Genomic DNA, 18020 nt, shown 5'->3' on the forward strand with positions numbered 1-18020 from the left:
GTTTACGGCGTAAGAAAAGACAAAAGCAAATGTCATCGAGTGGCACCCTTGTTTCGTTCATTCAAAATGTCATTCATTCATGGAAATGAGTATACAGGCATTTTGAATGAATTTTCATTACGAAGGATAAACGTATGATGGGTAAGTATCCTAGTATCGTTCCTTTTTTATAATCTTATACATTTTCTAATTTCATTTTTTTTTTTTATTTCATTTCAGGTACTCTTTTTATTTCATTTCAGGTACACCGCTACAAATTAATGAAAAGTTGGATGCAAATACCAACACGTTGCGAATGGGAAGTCATGCAACGTAATATGAGCGGTCCATTAGAGCAAGTCTTCACCCTACCTCCAAATAATGATTGGTGTTAACCAATCGATGGTTTCACCCATATATTTAGTCTACTGGTTGCTATGAAAAAGTATCCAGCTGTAATTAGGCTCCCTGAAAGCGTGCAAATCATTTTCAATGGAGAATCGCACAAAGGTGGATGTAGCATATACGAAAACGTGGCCGATGTTGCATTTACCAAGGGGGTGGCGTCACGCCGGGTCAGTGCGAAATAACATGGCTTATTTTACGTGCATTCTATTCGGAACTGGTTACTATGCGCAAACATAGTTATCAGCTTCAGGATGAATGGTATTTTGAAACAGTAATTTCGGAATTGTATGCATTAGCCAATGTACATAAGCCGCAGTCTAAAACGAAACCATCAGATAATTCTGTGATATTATCGAATACACCTTCACCACCCTTGACGTTAGCAACACCAGCAACAGCAATAACAGAACCAACAACAAACGTTTCGGGATGTAATATTACCATAAAATTAGTTGAAGGAGGCAAAGGTATTACGGGCATTCGAAAAACGGGCTACACTCAATACGTGGAGTATTTACAAGTAGACAGAATGGGGCTGTGGAAGAGGCAGATCACGTGATTCAGCACATGCAAAGCAAGAACAAACAAGTAGAATAAGTACCGAGCCAAGCAGCAGTAATATCATGCTAAGCGGTGCTGATAATGCTGATATAAAAAAGAGACCATATTGGAACGTTTAAATAAACGTAACAAAGAACGTCAAAACCGGGCTATATGTTAAACTACAGCAACGTAATAAAGAGAATGTACAATTGGGGGGCGCCGATTATTTTGCATTTACATTCGCTGAACGGGTGCGTGCAATAGAGGAACAGTTGCAGGGGATAATTGAAGGTGCAGATGCTGCTGCTACAAAACTATCAGCTCCTATCGCCAACACTAATAACCCTGATTCGACATGCCTCTTCGCTGATATATAACCAATACCAAGCAAACAATATTCTGTTGGACGACGTGCTTCTGATACAGTTTTGCGCAGGTTCTATTTCATGAAACGCCAGTTTGGTATCATAAACGCTGTTGGTATGCTATCTTCAAAATTAATAACGTTTGACGCACTGTTTGTATAATGCTATCCAAACTACCCATTGTTGTACCAATCCACTTAAATTCTGATGCGGTAGTCACTGAAAATTTGTGTGATAAATGTCGACGTTTATCGCGCTGTTCGTTGCGTTGTGGCTTATTCAACGCAATTGGATTTGATGGATATTGATTTATGTAATTTTCAAAGCCATGTTCTATAACCAATTTAAGATGTGAAAATTCCTTTGTGTTCCGACTTGTTTTTAGGCGTGTCATTTTGTTGTCTCCACCGCCGCCGCTGATGGCATTTGCACTTATATCAAAATCTTCATCATTCGTGCCACGCCTTAATGCCCACGTTTGCTTCTTTTCTTCGTCCATATATGACAGTCTTTGATATTTGTTATGCTCTTCTGTTATGGATTCTGTTAATGTCATCTGTCGTACAATCTCATCTTTCCGCTCAGTAATTTGATTATAGAGTGCAGCTTCTAAGTCATCCTTATCGAGTATGCCCAATAGTAATTCTAGTTTTGATTCTGTACTATAATCCCAAATTTTGTCATCATATGCAGGTTGGCCTTCAACGAATGTTCTACGTGCTATGAACCAAAGTTTACGTCCATGTCGATCCGAGACAAGTATCATTCCTTATGGGTACGCCTTGTTCCTCTTGTGGCAATACACAATCCACAACACCACTAACTTTATGCGATTTACATGAATTACACTGCCAATCGTCAGTTGGTATATCATGCAATGGTGGATCGACACATTCGAGATGGTAAACAGCAGGGCATGTTGCGCCGCATAATAGATCGCCTAATCTAGACATCTACGACGATGATCATCGTAATGAATTGGACCCTCTTGTAACATTACGTCTCGTATAGCATTGCTTGTAAAATTGATTGGTTAAAAATTGTAAAACTATAATACGATCGTTAACACACGTAAATGGATAATCGCCAGCAGCACATAAAATATTATATACTTCGCGACTAAAAATTATATCGCTCTCTACATAGCTACGTAATACCTCCGGCCATGTGATGCCATTAATTAGATAGGAAACTTATATTCGCCGTATCTTTTCGATCGAGTGGTCCAAAGGTGAGTTCCCTGAAGGACCAAAGTGAGTTCCCTGAAGATTTTCTTCACGTAAAAATGCCTTCACTAACATAAAATGTACGTCTGCAATTGGTGCACTTTGTTCGTCACTTGTCAATGCAGCGCAAAAATCCTCAAAACGAAATGGTGATAAGCGTATTAAATGACGAAAACGTCGTAATACTGCATATACGCTCAATGCCTTGATTATTAAGTCATGTTTCATCAATAAATCGGCAGAAGATTCCGGCAATACCAATGGCTCATATTCACGATCTGGTAGCCAAATGGGGTCTAGACTTGGTGGCCGCGCTTCGAAATTGGAGTCGAATCTACTGCGCTCGGAGGACGACATATGAGTATCTACCAGTGCTATCAGAATACAAGCACCCCGATGTGGTCGGAATTACTTTACTCAAGGACTAGTGCTGAGGTAAGTAGGTAGTAATGATAGCTAAAATCACCTTAATTTCAAAAGCAGTTAATTTAACAGGTGGAACAACGTTGACAAAACACCTACCTCAAATGCTACTACAGCCAAACCACAGGAACGTGCAGAACCTGCGCACCACATGACGGATATTGATACGCCAAACGGATTTAAAGGTATGATGGTAAACTATATTACGTTAAGGTAATAAAATATTAGCAGCCCAATTCCCTTCTCCCATTCCTCGTATTCTAAATAGAAATTCCTTGTGAGTTTTCTTTCACGTCTCCCTTTCCTCCTATTCTGAACAATGTTCGAAAAGGAGGAAACCAGTTATGGGAGAAGAGTAGGTATTATGACTGTGAGGGAGAGGGATATTTCCTTGCCATCATAGGAGTTTTTCCACTAGTTAAAGGGAATGCATCAAAATAGTTAAAGGAAATTGGTTCTTTTAAGAAAGAACACTTAATTGTACAAATGTGTGCTAAAATATGTATTTGCATTGTACCACAATGTTCTCACTGTTAATACAACCGCATCAACAACCACAATATTCTTTATTTTAAGTCGAAAAGTATCATAAGCAACGGAAGAGCTCTTTGTATACTTGATGTAGCCATCCAGAAATTGCGCAAGGATTTTAAGAAGGCTTAATTAGATTTTTGTATATGGCGAAGGGCGAACTCAACTCGACATGGCCGCCAGAAATTTGCCTTGCAGAATGAGAGCAGGCCTCTCCGGCGGATTTGTGTTATCCCGCCGTCTCCTTCTTATGCTCCTCAGTTGATGTTGCTGTGGCACCAATTCATTACTCATTTCACATGAAATGCAATAATGTGCGTGGTTTACGCCTTATTTCTTAATTTCAAACAAATTAGCAACAATCATTAGACCTTACAAATTTTTTTTTTTTTTTTTTTAAACCAAATAAGAAATGCGCAATGAGATTTCAATTGACAAAACTGCTGACTTCGAAATTTCGAAATTCCTATTCCCCAATTTTTCTTCTCCCTAGGAGAAAAGAATTGGAGGAATTTTTCCGCGGGAATATTTAGAATTGATATGTAGATGTTTTAAGACAAAATCATGATTATTGATTCACTGGTATTTTGTGGCAGATAGCGGATCTGCGGTAGGGTTCTGTTGGCCTCGTTCGGGGTGAACGAGAGCGGGTTTAAGTGGGTTGTTGACTTCGTTCGGGATGAACGAGAGCTGGGTTAAGCGGGTTGTAGGCCTCGTTCAGGGTGAACGAGAGCTGGGTTATACGGGTTGTTGGTTATAACGGTTGGGAGTTACAAGTCTCCCTCACCCTCACTGGAGGGTGGTAGTAGGACCAATTTCGTGATTGGTCGGGTGGTTTGTCCTCTTGCCGTATCAAGTTCGACGACTCGAACTCGGTTATCGGGGCCATAATGGAGGTTGGCTATCCGACCTAGTCTCCATTCGTTGGGGGGCAGATTGTCCTCTTTAATGACGACTAAGTCCCCCTGTTTGAGATTCGATTGTGGATGCTTCCACTTAACGCGCTTCTGCAGTTCGGTGAGGTACTCCGTTTTCCACCGCTTGCAGAAGGTTTGATGCAGCGCCTTAAGTTTTTCCCATCGATTGACGAGTGAAGCGCGATTCTCGCTGACGTCAATCTCGGGTGGCGCTAGTAGGTGGCCCCCGACGAGGAAGTGCCCGGGGGTGAGTGGCTCCAGGTTGGACGGGTCATTGGAAGATGGGCTTAGGGGTCGGGAGTTGAGACAGGATTCAATCCTACACAGGAGGGTGCTGAACTCCTCTAGAGTAAATTTAAGATCCAATGCGATCTTTTTGAAATGGGTTTTGAAACTCTTGACTCCCGCTTCCCACAGTCCGCCCATATGAGGAGCAGCTGCTGGTATGAAATGCCATGCAAGGGTTGGGTGGGCATATTTAGAGAGGGTTTGGTTGCGCGCATCAACGAGGAATGCCTTGACCTCTGAGCGGAGAGCCCTCGACGCACCGACAAAGTTCGTTCCGTTGTCGGAATAGAGGTTTTTCGGGCATCCTCGTCTGGAGACAAACCGACTAAATGCTGCTAGAAACGCGGCGGTGCTGAGGTCGCTAGTCGCCTCTAAGTGGATCGCCTTAGTCGCAAAGCAGACGAATAGGCAGACGTAACCCTTGGACATGCGGCATCCTCTTCCGCTGTAAGACTTGATGTCAAACGGTCCTGCGAAATCCACCCCGGTGTTGGTAAATGCCCGGCTAAAGGTAGTGCGTTCCGCAGGGAGGGTTCCCATGAGTTGCGTCGGGGAACGTTTGCGGAATAGCGTACAGGCCTTGCAGTTGTGGATGATGGATCGGATCATGTTTTTGACCCGAGGTATCCAATACTGCGTGCGTAGGAGCCGCAGCATTAGTTGGTTTCCACCATGTATGGAAATGGTGTGGACAAACTGGACTAGGAGACGGGTGAGTCGGCAGGCGTACGGGAGGATTATCGGGTGACGCTCGTCGACGGGAACGTCTCTGGATGCGTTGAGACGACCCCCCACTCGAAGGACATTATCTTCGTCGATAAAGGGGTTTAGAGAGAGGATCTCGCTTTTGGTCGCGATGGGTTTCCTAGTTCTCAGAGAGCTTATTTCTTCGGCATAGTGGTTGATTTGGGATATCCTTATGAGGCGGCTAGTCGTAGCCTTGATTTCGTCGGGCGAGATCTGGTGAGACTCTGCTTTAAAGGACATTTTAGTTTTTGGATGGGTTCTATTGGCGAATCTTATAACGTAGGAGATTACCCGCAATGCCCTTGATAGATCGGAAAACCGATCAAGAACATCCTCGCTATTGTTGATGTTCGTTGCTACATGCACTTGCACTCGTTTTTCTTCGATGTTTGTGTGGTACTCCTGTTCGCCCTGAGATGGCCATTTCGATTTGCCTTCTTGCAGCCAAGAAGGTCCCTGCCACCACAAAGAGTTGTCGACTAGGTCCGTGGCTGGAAGTCCTCTGCTGGCTAAGTCCGCTGGATTTGATGCGGACTCGACATGATGCCATGCTTTAGTCCCTACCTTCTCGACGATTTTCGTTACCCTGTGAGCTACAAATGTTGACCAGGAACACGGGGGTTTTCGAATCCATGCGAGGACGATGGTCGAATCTGTCCATAGGTGCATGTTAAATGTACCTAAGTTCAGGTTCTCCATCACAGTTTCCAAAGTTTGTGCCAGCAAGACGGCACCGCATAACTCCAATCGTGGTAATGAAATTGTTTTTACTGGTGCCACCCTCGTTTTCGCCATGAGTAGACTAGCGTATGCCCTATCGTTGATCTTAGCTCGCACGTAAACCGTAGCCGCGTAGGCTTTTTCGGACGCGTCACAGAAGCCGTGAATTTCTATATCGTTGGTTGGGGTGAAGTGCACCCACCGAGGTATCCGAATCCGGTTAATGGCGGGGTACTCCTGCATAAAGGGTTGATACCGATCTAAAGTGATTGTGGATACCGGTTCATCCCAATCCGTCCCCTCCAGCCAAATGTTCTGCATTATTATCTTAGCTACGATGATAACTGGAGCAAGCCAGCCTAACGGGTCGAAGAGTTTGGCGATGGCCGATAGGATCGCCCTTTTTGTTAAGATGTCCTGGTTTTCGATTGGTTTCGCTGTGAAATAAAAGTAGTCGGAATGCGCGTTCCAACGGATCCCTAGGGTTTTTACCATGCTCGCGTCCTCGAACTCCAGAAAGTCTTCCGTAAGCCTGTGAGGTTTGGGTATGCCCTGTAGTATCCTACTGCAATTAGAGGTCCATTTCCGCAGAGGGAATCCTGCTGACTTTAATGCGGCTGTGATTTCATCGCGAGCAGTGACTGCTGCCTCGATGCTATGCCCCCCTGCCAGAACGTCGTCGACGTACATGCTGTTTCGCAAAATGTGCGCTGCGGTTGGCAGGGATGCCTCGACGTCATCCGCAAGTTGATGTAGGGTTCTGATCGCTAGATAGGGGGCACAGTTCACCCCAAAGGTTACCGTGTTGAGCTCAAACACGCTGACAGGGTCCTCTGCTTTGAGTCGAAAAACTATTCTTTGGTATTGGGTTTGATTTTCCTTTACCCAAATTTGCCTGTACATCTTCTCAATGTCGCTATTGAAGACGTACTTGTAGAATCTCCATCGGAGGAGCAGTATTGTTAAGTCGGATTGAAGTACTGGGCCGGTGTGTAGAACATCGTTCAGGCTTATGCCATTGGATGTCGGGCACGACGCGTTGAATACGACCCTTACTTTAGTCGTTGTGCTTTCTTCTTTGATCACCGCATGATGCGGTAAGAAATAGCAATCAGTTGATTGTGGTGGTACTACGGTGTGCACCTTAGTCATGTGCCCTAACGTGACATATTCTGTCAGTACCCTATTGTATTCCATCTGTAGGGCCGGGGTCTTGGCTAGGCGCGTCTCGTTCCGATAGAACTGAGAGCAAACGCTCTTGAGAGATGGGCCCAAACAGACGGTTTTTGGGAAGTCTTGTTTGAATGGAAGGGCGACGGTGTATCTTCCATCTGAATTCCTTTCCGTCGTGTTCTTATATAGTGCCTCGCAATAGGCATTGTCTTCAGTCAGGGCCTTTTTTGTTGGTATGTTTTCAATTTCCCAGAAAGCGGTTAGTTGCTTGTCTAGGCTAATTTCGTTAAAAAATGATACTCGTGTATTGGTTGGGTGAGGTACTTCTGCACGACCAGTTAGGATCCAACCGAAGACGGTTTCTTGGGCGAGAAGCGTATTTAGAACGTTCTTCCTTATACCGTTCAGTATTATCTGGGGATAAATGTCGCCTCCAAGTATGAGGTCGACTGGTTCATTAACGAAGAACCTCTTATCAGCCAGAATCAGATCAGGGAATGCTTGCCGAGTCGTTGCGCTAACTTGGCAAGTCGGAAGGTCCCCTGTCAGTTGAGGCAGGACTAGGGCCACCGTATTGATACTTACTAAGGGGTCTGTAAGCGAACCTAATGTAATCGCACATGATTCCTTTACCTGTGCAGATGGCGTATTATTTATTCCTGACACTTGCACGTGCAGACGTTTGGATGGAAGGTTTATTCGCTTTTTTAGTCTTTCTGTTATGAAAGAGCATTCGGACCCAGAGTCTATCAGCGCTCTGGCAGAAAACTTCACTCCATTATAGTGTATATTGACACGTGCTGTTCCTAATAACACCCCTTTAGTGGTGTTAGCATGACACGAAGAGACGTTAGTAGCATTATCTTGTCTTTTTTCAGACTCCATCCTTGCCCTAGCCTGTTGTGAGGTTGAAGGTGTATTGTCGGTGGTGGTTTGAGTCCACCTTTGAGGAGTTGTCTTTGGTTGTGCTGTCGGAAGATGGAGCAAGGTGTTGTGCCTTGCATGGCACGTGCTGCAATTAAATTGGCTAGTGCATCGTGTCACGGTGTGTCCACCCGACAGACAATTCAGACAATAACTATTGTTTTTGATAAATTCTATTTTTCCTGACGTGGACAACCTACGGAATTTTTGACAATTTCGTAATTTGTGTTCCGTACTGTTGCACATCTTACATGCCGACTTTGGTACGCTTGCTTGGTAAACCCCAAGTTTCGTAGAATTTTCCCTAGAATTCGAACTCTGACTTTTGGGTGTTTTTGTTGTTTTATTACCCCTCAGATCGGAAACCGTCTCCAATGTCTGGAAGCGATTGGACAGGAATCTGTCCATATCCTCCCATTTCGGGATATCTGTCTTCCGTTCTACGGTCTGTTCCCAAAGAGCCAGTGTAGATTCAGGGAGTTTTGTGGAGCATAAGTAAGTTATGATTGCGTCCCAATTTGTGATGTCAATATTATGACATTGTAGCGCAGAAATGCAATTGTTGATCTCACGTTGCAATTTTTTAATTGATGTTCCACACTCCTGCTCGACTGCCGTCAGATTAAATAAAAGCTTTAATTGTGTGTTGACGAGGATACGTTTATTTTCGTACCTGTCGCTTAGATTCTTCCAGGCGGTTGCAAAACCCTCGTTTGTTAATGAGCACCTGCCCACTATTTCTTTTGCCTCCCCTTGCGTTTTTTGCTTCAAATAGTATAATTTCTCGACATCTTTCAGATCGGTATTGTGGATGTATATCGCCGTGAACATATCTCGAAAAGCTGGCCAGGAGAGGTAGTCGCCTTTAAATACATCGGTGTCACAAGGCGGCAGCCGCATTTTATGTCCACGGCGCGAGGAGTCTTCCTCCTTTGCTTCATCTTTCGCCGGCTGTGGGGTGATAGCTTCGGCTTCAGCCGCCACAGCAGACATGCATTGCAGGTAGCATGCAAAGCAACTTTTATTTTTCTTTCTTAATGAGCTGAGCTCGTCTTTGGACAGTTCAGAATTGCCGAGAAGACTTTCATATGTGGACTAGGTCTTCTTCCATAGTGCCCTTAGCTCCTCTTGCAGTAGTGCAAGGGTGTGCTTGTTCCGGGATTCGGCCGGGGTGGAGTTGAACTCTTGTTCAAACTCCACTATGGAATCAGCCAATCTAATATAAGTCTCCATTGATTTTATTAATTTGAATATTTTGTCTCTTTGAAGGTGTCGAGCTCGGAGGTAAACGACTTAGTGGCTTTGGTGTAAATGCAACCACAACAAAAAATTATAAGAGTGTTTTCGTTTTTGCTGTGATTGCGCTATATAAGTAAAAGCTTTAGGAACACAAGAATTCTGATTGAATGTGTTAACACAGATAGCAATCTTATGTGAATAGTGCTAAGCAAAAATTTAATCAAATGTAAATTATGCCGTGTATGTAATGTGGCCGGTGATATGAACCACTTATAGAAATCCTCACGAGGATTGTGCAAGCCACAGATAGAAATCCTGACGAGGATTTAATGTGTATGCAGTGATATCGAAATAAACACAAATAGAAATCCTGACGAGGATTTAGTGTGTATAAAATGATATAAATGTAGTGATATGCAGCACAGATAGAAATCCTGACGAGGATTTAATGTGTATGCAGTGATATGGAAATAAACACAGATAGAAATCCTGACGAGGATTTAGTGTGTATAAAGTGATATAAATGTAGTGATATGCAGCACAGATAGAAATCCTGAAAGGTTCTAGTCGGTGCGACGTGATATTAAGCACGGATAGAAGTCCTGAAAGGATTTAATGTGTCTACAGTGCTATGCAATGCAGAGAAGAGACTCGTCTGCAAATATTTAATGTGTCTTAACAGGTGTGTTGGACACAGGTAGAAATATTTTGGAAACTTAGCGTGTTTAAAAAAAATTAAAAACGCAGATGGTAATCCCAATGTGGATATAGTGTAAAATGTGAACCACAGATAAAAAAAATCCCAATGAGGATTTAATGTGAAACACAGATAGAAAATCCCAATGAGGATTTAATGTGAAACACAGATAGAAATCCTGACGAGGCTTAAATGTGTATACAAAGTGAAAGTGAACGCTGAGTATTCCCGAGTAGCCAACCAGGGATCTTTCCCAATATAAAAATAAATTTGTTTATCCAACTTACTGTGGAAAATTACGATTTAAAGTATTTATTAAGAAAAAAAAGTGATAAAGATACAGCTATATAATATAACTCAGTATAAATTGTGTGATCAAGCCACTAGCCACCCAACGTAGTGATACTTTTTTGGCTTTTGGTAATATTTCAGCTCGCAAACTGATTACTAAAGTGAATTCCGTGATAGACAAGCTACGGCTATCAACCAAGTGTAATTATGGTTCCTGACTAGGTAGTTTGTCAATGTATGTGACGATGAGGGGGTACAACACAGTGCAGTGATGAGTGTGAAAAAAAACTAAAAAAAAAATTCACTGACTGTCTGCCTTGAGCGGTGTCGAGTAACCCTTACCACTGGTGGGGGGAATTACCCGATCGTCAAAAGGCGATTGGTGTGTTTATAACCACGAATTCTAACAATTTCACTTGCTTTGCCTTTTTTGTCTAACACGGAATGCACTTTCCGTGCGTAAATCACGCAACTAAAAAAAATGTTTTGTGCAACCAAGCAACCACGTACCTTGTGTTTTTAGTTGATCGATGGGCAGCGATGTGTTGATGTGATGGACTGTAGAGTGATGACAAATTGTGATGATGATATGATGTGTATGACTGTAAGATGTGATGCTAATGTATGTGTTTGATGATGGACTTTGACTGATGAGTATGATGATGATAAGATTGTATGTGATGTCGTGACGATGATATTAGTGGACTGTATGAGTGATAATGGACTGTATGATGATGTGATCTCGACGTCAATAGACTGTGTGTGATGATTTGTGGCTGTATGTGTGCTCGCTTGTTTTGTGTTTTCGCTGGTTTTTATGTTGTTGGATATAATAAATATAAATAACCTCTTTCGACTTTAGCAAAAATTTTTAAAAAAAGTGCTGTTTTCTCTGTAGTATGCGTCTGAATATTAATTTCCTCGGCGCGTAAGGACCAATGTTTTGCGGGACAGTGTGGACCCGGGGAAGTCGGGCGTGTGCGTCGCAAATAACGTTATGGTAACGCATCTACAGTGGAAGCAGTAAGGAAGGCGGTCGGCATGATGTAGTGGTGCACAGTGGCTAGTCATTGTCGGCTGGGGCGGGTCCTTGCCAACCTTACTGTTCCTGCGCCATAAACAGAAAAATGTTCCTATCATGCCTATTAAAACGAGCAGCTGTCAAATTCAAAAAAACCTGGCAGAAGCGCAGAGACCGACTCAAAACGCTTATCAATACAAAATAAAACAACATCCGGCTGAACCGGATGTCACGGACAGACCGTTAACATTCCAAAATTTTAAATTCAAATTCAAAAAAAAACTGACGCAAAAAAATACTACCGAACCGGACATGACCGGTTACTACTCTGAAATCAAATATCAAAAAAAAGCTGAAAAGTAAAATAACAAAAACTGAAAGGAAAACGGTTAGTTATCTATAAATTTTATATGAACAATGTAGGTGGTGATGGGAACGCTGACATCCCATCACTAGAAGGCTGTAGGCTAGGCAAAAAAAAAATTTAATACAAACACATTCATACTTGGCCCTAGTGCTCCCAACCGCAATCGGGGGGGGTCTTAAGGCCCCCCCTCCGAGTTTGGTTGGGGCCACCAGGGTCCGCTCCAGGCACACACGAGTAGGTCTCAACACGCCCAGCCGCAACGCAGGGGCAGTCTCCAGGGGCTTGCCCCTGGGACTGGTTGGGGGTGTTGAGGCCTCCCGTCCATTCTCGCTGGACACGCCTCCTGCCTCCGCCGCAATGGGTGGAGCGGTTTCGAAACCGCTCCCCCAGTCTGGTGGGACAGGAAGGGGTGCCACTCTGAATCCCAGCTCAACCCATCACCATCCAGGTGGTATTCCAAGCTACCACCTGGGACGTGGGATGAGCTGGGGTCCTCACTACACGCGCACACACATTCACCCTGGACAACACAAATTCGGCTAAAGGAAACTAAAAGAACAAAAAAAAATTTTACTTAAAAAAAAAAAAAGAATTAGGGCGAGTAATAACAAATGTATTCACGTTATAAACAATATGAATTCTCAGCTTTATTTATTATCAAAAAGGGACTTGCTTCACAAACTAATTCGAATTCAAAGTTCTTAAATTGTTAATTACACATTCGTGCACGGCAAATGTTAGTAATATGACGACCGCAAATTGTTGGATAGATTACAATTCAAAAATAGAAATATTGGTGGCTGATTGCCAGACAATTGCCAAGTGCAAATTCTAATGTTAAAAAATCGCAATTATTAAGAAGAATCAAAATAGCAAGGTGCGATTATAGCGTAATTATATGCACAACCTATGAAAAGATACGTAATATGATAACTCACCTGGGGCTAGCTGCTGGCTCGTTGACGTTCCAAAATAGAAAGAAAGTTTAAAAAACGAAAAAGGTCCGCACCACCTGCCGATAGCTAACTTTCGTCGAGTTTTCCCCTTTAAAGTTAGCGCTCGGCAGGGGTGGGCCGTTACCGGTAAATACTAAAATTGCCAAAAGTGTACATTAGGGTGGTAGCGAATATTTAGGCTGGTGGCCTAAACATCATCTTTTCATTGTTATTTCATTTCATTAGGGTTACATTAAACTTAGTAAAAAAAATCTGTAGCTAATTTATAGAAATTTAAAAAATGAAATATGTAACTAATTATGTAGAAATTTAGGAGCGGTTATTGATGGAATAGCAATGTAGTTGATGCAAAATTTATTCGATCTTTTAATTTATTTTTCATATTTTTCCAGCAACTTATTTGATCTTATTTGTCATGCAATTTCTGCGGCGGCCACCAAGACAGAATCGTCATGACTTTTATGAAGAATTGTTTTTATTTTTATACCGGGATTGTCACATGCACAACCTCTTTAGTTAGTGCAATTATTTGATCTTTGGGAACTTGTGTACCTTTTTATTATTTTATTAAATTTGCCTACTGCAGTAAATATTCAATTCTTAATCACCAATTTTCCTTATAAATTTCAAGTCCTGGATTGCCGGCATTTCTTGTATGCTTGGTCGAATATTGTTCTAAGTCAATAACTTCCTCAACAATCTGGTTGCTTGATAATTTTTCTACGCTAACATTATTCTATCCTAAGATGAAAATGAGCGCGACTAGTCTTTTATTGCAAATTTATATAGCGCTTTAACATATATATATATATATATGGGTTATTCCATCCCATTTCGACCAATTTTGAACACGACCCCTTTAGAATTGGCTGAACGTTTTTCTTCTCTTTATAGCTTACGAAAGACGTTTTTCAGAATTTTTTAAAATTTTTTCATCCAACTCAAAAAAAGTTATAAATTAAAAAAAAAACACCGTTTTTGTTTTCAAAATGCTATAACTTTTTCAAAAATTGACCGTTTGGGATCTTTTTTTTTTAAATTTGTTTTTATATGTACTTTTCGGAAAAAATACAAACAAATTTTTAAAGTTTTTTTTTAATTTTTCGGTTTTTCGAGATTTTTCGACTTTCGCCATTTTTTTTTTTTTTTTCATAAAAAACTTCAATCAATTCTGCAATCACCTCCACTAATCCCGGAGTGCGCCGATTTTTTTTTTATATTTTTTTTTATTTAATTGAAAAAAAATTTTCAAAATTAAAAATTTTTTTATCATTTTTATTTATATAACAAAAAAATGTAAGAAAATGATTTTTAAGTATTCTGTTAGTGTTTTTTTTTTAAATTCATGACTTTTTGCGTTGGATGAAAAAATTTGAAAAAATTCTGAAAAACGTCTTTGGTAAGCTAGAAAAAGAAGAAAAACTTTCAGCCAATTCTAAAGGGGTCGGGTTCCAAATTGGTCGAAATAGGATGGAATACCCCATATATAGGTTCTCTGTGGGACTCTTCTTAATTTTTGTTGTTAATATTGGCTGGTTGTAAAAATTTTTTTTTCATATTTCCGCTGACGCAAATTTTTCCAGGGCTGTTTTATAAATCTTTTCCTTTGACAGTCTTCAAGGATGTTATTTTGATAACTTCCATGGAAACTATTACTTTGAAGTATGCAAATTATTGATTTGTCATTAAATTTGGGTAAGTCTAATGAAATTATTGATTTGTCATTAAATTTGGGCAAGTCTAATGAAGCTCCCTTTAAGGTCGTTTGCGCCATTTTGAGGGTTAATAATTGAATTTCTTATCGCTCTTCCTCAGCTTTGTGTTTGGTACTAAAAATAGAGTTCTTTAGATACGAGTTTGAACGGGTTTTTGAATTTCATATAACTTTTGAGCGTCATAGCTATTGTGACGATCAAGCATGAATGCGCACATTGTAACTGCTAACCAAACATCTGGAACGTTTGGCGAGTTTTTTGTGTCTATTTCTGTTCGTGGTTCATATTTTACGACTCTATTTTCCGTTGATTCCGAGTTTTCCTTCCATAACTCGTATCCGGCTATCGCTATCATGATGCCTTGGGCTATTTTTGCCCACCAAGACATTTTAAAACTTCTCTAATTTTAATAAAATGTTAAATATTTTATTTTATTTATAACTTTTTATTATAAAAATTGTTATTCTAAAATATTTCTTAAAATATTTTTATTTAGGTAAACAAAATTTTTAAGATTTCAAAAAAAATTTTATAATTTACTATAGTTTATAAGATATTTAAAAATATTTTTATCTATTCAAAAAAAATTTTTTCAGATGCTATTTTAATTTAACATTTGGCGTTTTAGGGGAACACACTTCTCATCATCCGCATTATTTTTCTCCACCATGGTTGTGGGGTTTATTATGTCTTCTATTGTGGGTTCCCTTTCCATTCCTATTATTTTCCACAATTTCTTTAATCCTTCGATTTCCTTTTGTAGGTCCCTAGTGTGTAGGGTATTTTCGTCCTACCATTGGAGGGGAAAGTCTCAGGAGTCCCTTTGCGTTTGAACAGAGTGAAAAAAATTTATAGAATGTCCTATGGGATTTCTCCTACTTGGTTAACTGTCGGAAAGAAAGTTAACTGACTATTTTAAAAAATGTCCTAAACATTCCAATTTACGAACTTAAATTAGTTTACTTATTCTCTTTGTTTCGTTTTTTGTTTTTTTTTTTTTTTTTGTTAGCTGAACAAATTAATTTTTAATATTTTAACATTATAAATTTCAAGTATTCTCTTAATTTTTAATTAACATTCCTGATTTAAAAAAAAAAAAATTGCCTAAGCGAAAATAAAATTTTTGCTAATGGGGAAGCGTCCCTAAGGCCACTCAATTTATTCTAAAAATTTATATACTTAACATACGTAAAACTCATTGCCAATCTTGTTTGCTAGTCGTACTGCTCATCTGGTCTTGTTGATTTGCTATTGTTGGTCTCCGGCCCTTTGTTCTAGTATATTGTCTTCTTTTGCCTTTGTTCGTTTTAAAATTCAAATCGGTTGCCTTTTTGGTCTTCCATATCGCTCTGGTGTGTTTCAAAATTGTTTGGTGACTCAAACTTTGTGGCAGGATCTTTGAGATCTTCTTCGATATATTTTGCTTCACACTGTCAGGATTTATGTTAATGAAATCCTTTTGGCATTACTTGATCAGCAATTTTGCCTTAAATGTTGAACTGGCAGGATCTTCCTCCAGCTAATCCTGCTTTACGACAGGTTGTTCTGACCAGCTAGATCTTTAGCAGTTTTGCCAATTTTGATCTAGACTCGCAGGATCGCCACGTACAAAGTATACTTTTAGATTTTAAAAGAAAATGGTTTTTGTTGGCGCTAATGTTCAGCGCTGACATCAGATTCATAAATCTTCTTTATTGAATAAATTCTTTCCTATTTATACAAAAGTTCTTAACCTATACATATATACATTCTTACATTAATAATTACAAACTAGAGGTGCAGGACTCAATAGTGAGGAATGCTTTGTTAGCGAATTATTATATTGACTTAAATATTGTCAATATGATTCCTACTTGAGCAATTTGGGTATGACGCATTAATGTACTAGGTGACTTGGTGAACGCGAATGAACTTATGGTAGTTACCTGGGTCAATGAAAGTATGTTTGTAATGTTAAACGTGTTTGAAGTGAGGTGAATTCCACGCGATACTACACCAGGTGTACAGGTGGAATGTGCAGAATGGCATACAGTGCAGCCGCCGGGGTTGTTTTCAGGGCTCCCGTAGTGCCAAGCATCGATAGCCTGCATACCCGCTCTAATTTTTAGAGGTGAGTTTTTTTTTTTTGTAGCTTTCCATCAAACAAGAACCCCATAGTATCGGATAGGGTTTATAATCGCGGTAAATACCCAATGAGAAAGGGCGATAAACCTCACGTACACGCCTCCTAACTTAGGCGTGGTCCAATATGGGACCTTGAACCTCTCAGTAAACAAGACCATATCCGTCTTCCCTGCGTTAGCAGTCAACCCGACTTTAGATACTTAAACGCCCAATCCATCACAGAGCTAATCGTTGGAGGGCACTTTCCACTTATGCCGATTGCAACGTCATCGGAGAAGCCGTAAGTTTTACGGGTCCCTCATCGAACAACCTGAGCAGTTGGTTGATTACCAGCGTCCACAGCAGAGGTGATAGAACCCCACCCTGCGGCGTGCCCCTATCCACTGATTTCGTAGCCTTATACAATTCGCATTGGACGGTAATCTTCCTGCAATTTAACATGCAGCCGATCCACCTGGTTATGGTTGGATGTACTTTAGTGCAATTAATTCCGTCCATGATCGCCAATTTAGAAACATTGTTGAAAGCCCGGCAATGTCTAAGAAGATTCCTTGATCATACTTCTTATATTCAAAGGATTTCTCTATGTTTATTACCACCCTATGCAGGGCAGTATCTACCGACTTGTCTTTGGTGTACGCATGTTGTGTTGTGGGGAGCATCTTTTCATCCACGTTAGACTTTATGTACACATCTATCAGTATTTCAAAGGTTTTGAGCAGAAATAATGTTAAACTAATGAGCCTCTAGTCTTTGGGATACATGTGACCGGTCTTTCCCGCCTTTAGTACGGAAGCTACACGAGCAGTTCTCCAAGAGTGTGGTATATGATTCAATCTTATGCACACATCGGATATTTTTTTTACTTGTAGATTGGCCGTGAATACACCATCTGAGCTCGGCGATATAAACTTAAAGAACGTCTTCACCGTCCATTCGATCTTGGTATTGGTCACCAAGCCCGGCACTACCCGTCCCGTGATCGAAGTGTGAGTGCTGTCTGCTGGGTCTTCTGAATCATTTCCCGATGGGAAAGTTGTATCGAAAAGCACCTCAAGGGACTCCTCACTATTAGGTGACTATTCCACGTTCTCTTTCTTTATTAGACCTTGGAAAATTTTTCCCCTTGCTAGAATTTTTTCAACCGCGATGTTTCGCTGGAAAGCTCTATGTCCATGAGATTTTCTTAGACCTGGAAATTTCATGCTTGTAGATCGTACATATATCCCTATAATCGTTCCGGCATGCTTCCTTTTCCGCCAAGAGGGCAAGCTCTGTTATACGCTGCCATAAGCGTCCTTGTTAGGAAATCATTGGATTTTTCGAGTTCCTCCATATTGGCAACTTCTATGGGTTGTCCCAGTTT

The 18020-nt window shown here is 40.8% G+C and overlaps 1 protein-coding gene and 1 pseudogene across 6 annotated transcripts in view; both read right to left on the minus strand.

The window, feature by feature from the left end:
• Positions 1 to 18020, minus strand: part of Ca-beta (Ca2+-channel-protein-beta-subunit) — a 1568477-nt gene that overhangs the window by 188555 nt on the left and 1361902 nt on the right. The window lies entirely within an intron of this gene.
• On the minus strand, positions 1270 to 2878 carry LOC137239643 (nucleosome-remodeling factor subunit NURF301-like; annotated as a pseudogene).

Source organism: Eurosta solidaginis, chromosome 2 (assembly GCF_040869045.1).
Source record: "Eurosta solidaginis isolate ZX-2024a chromosome 2, ASM4086904v1, whole genome shotgun sequence".
Taxonomy (NCBI): Eukaryota; Metazoa; Arthropoda; class Insecta; order Diptera; family Tephritidae; genus Eurosta; species Eurosta solidaginis.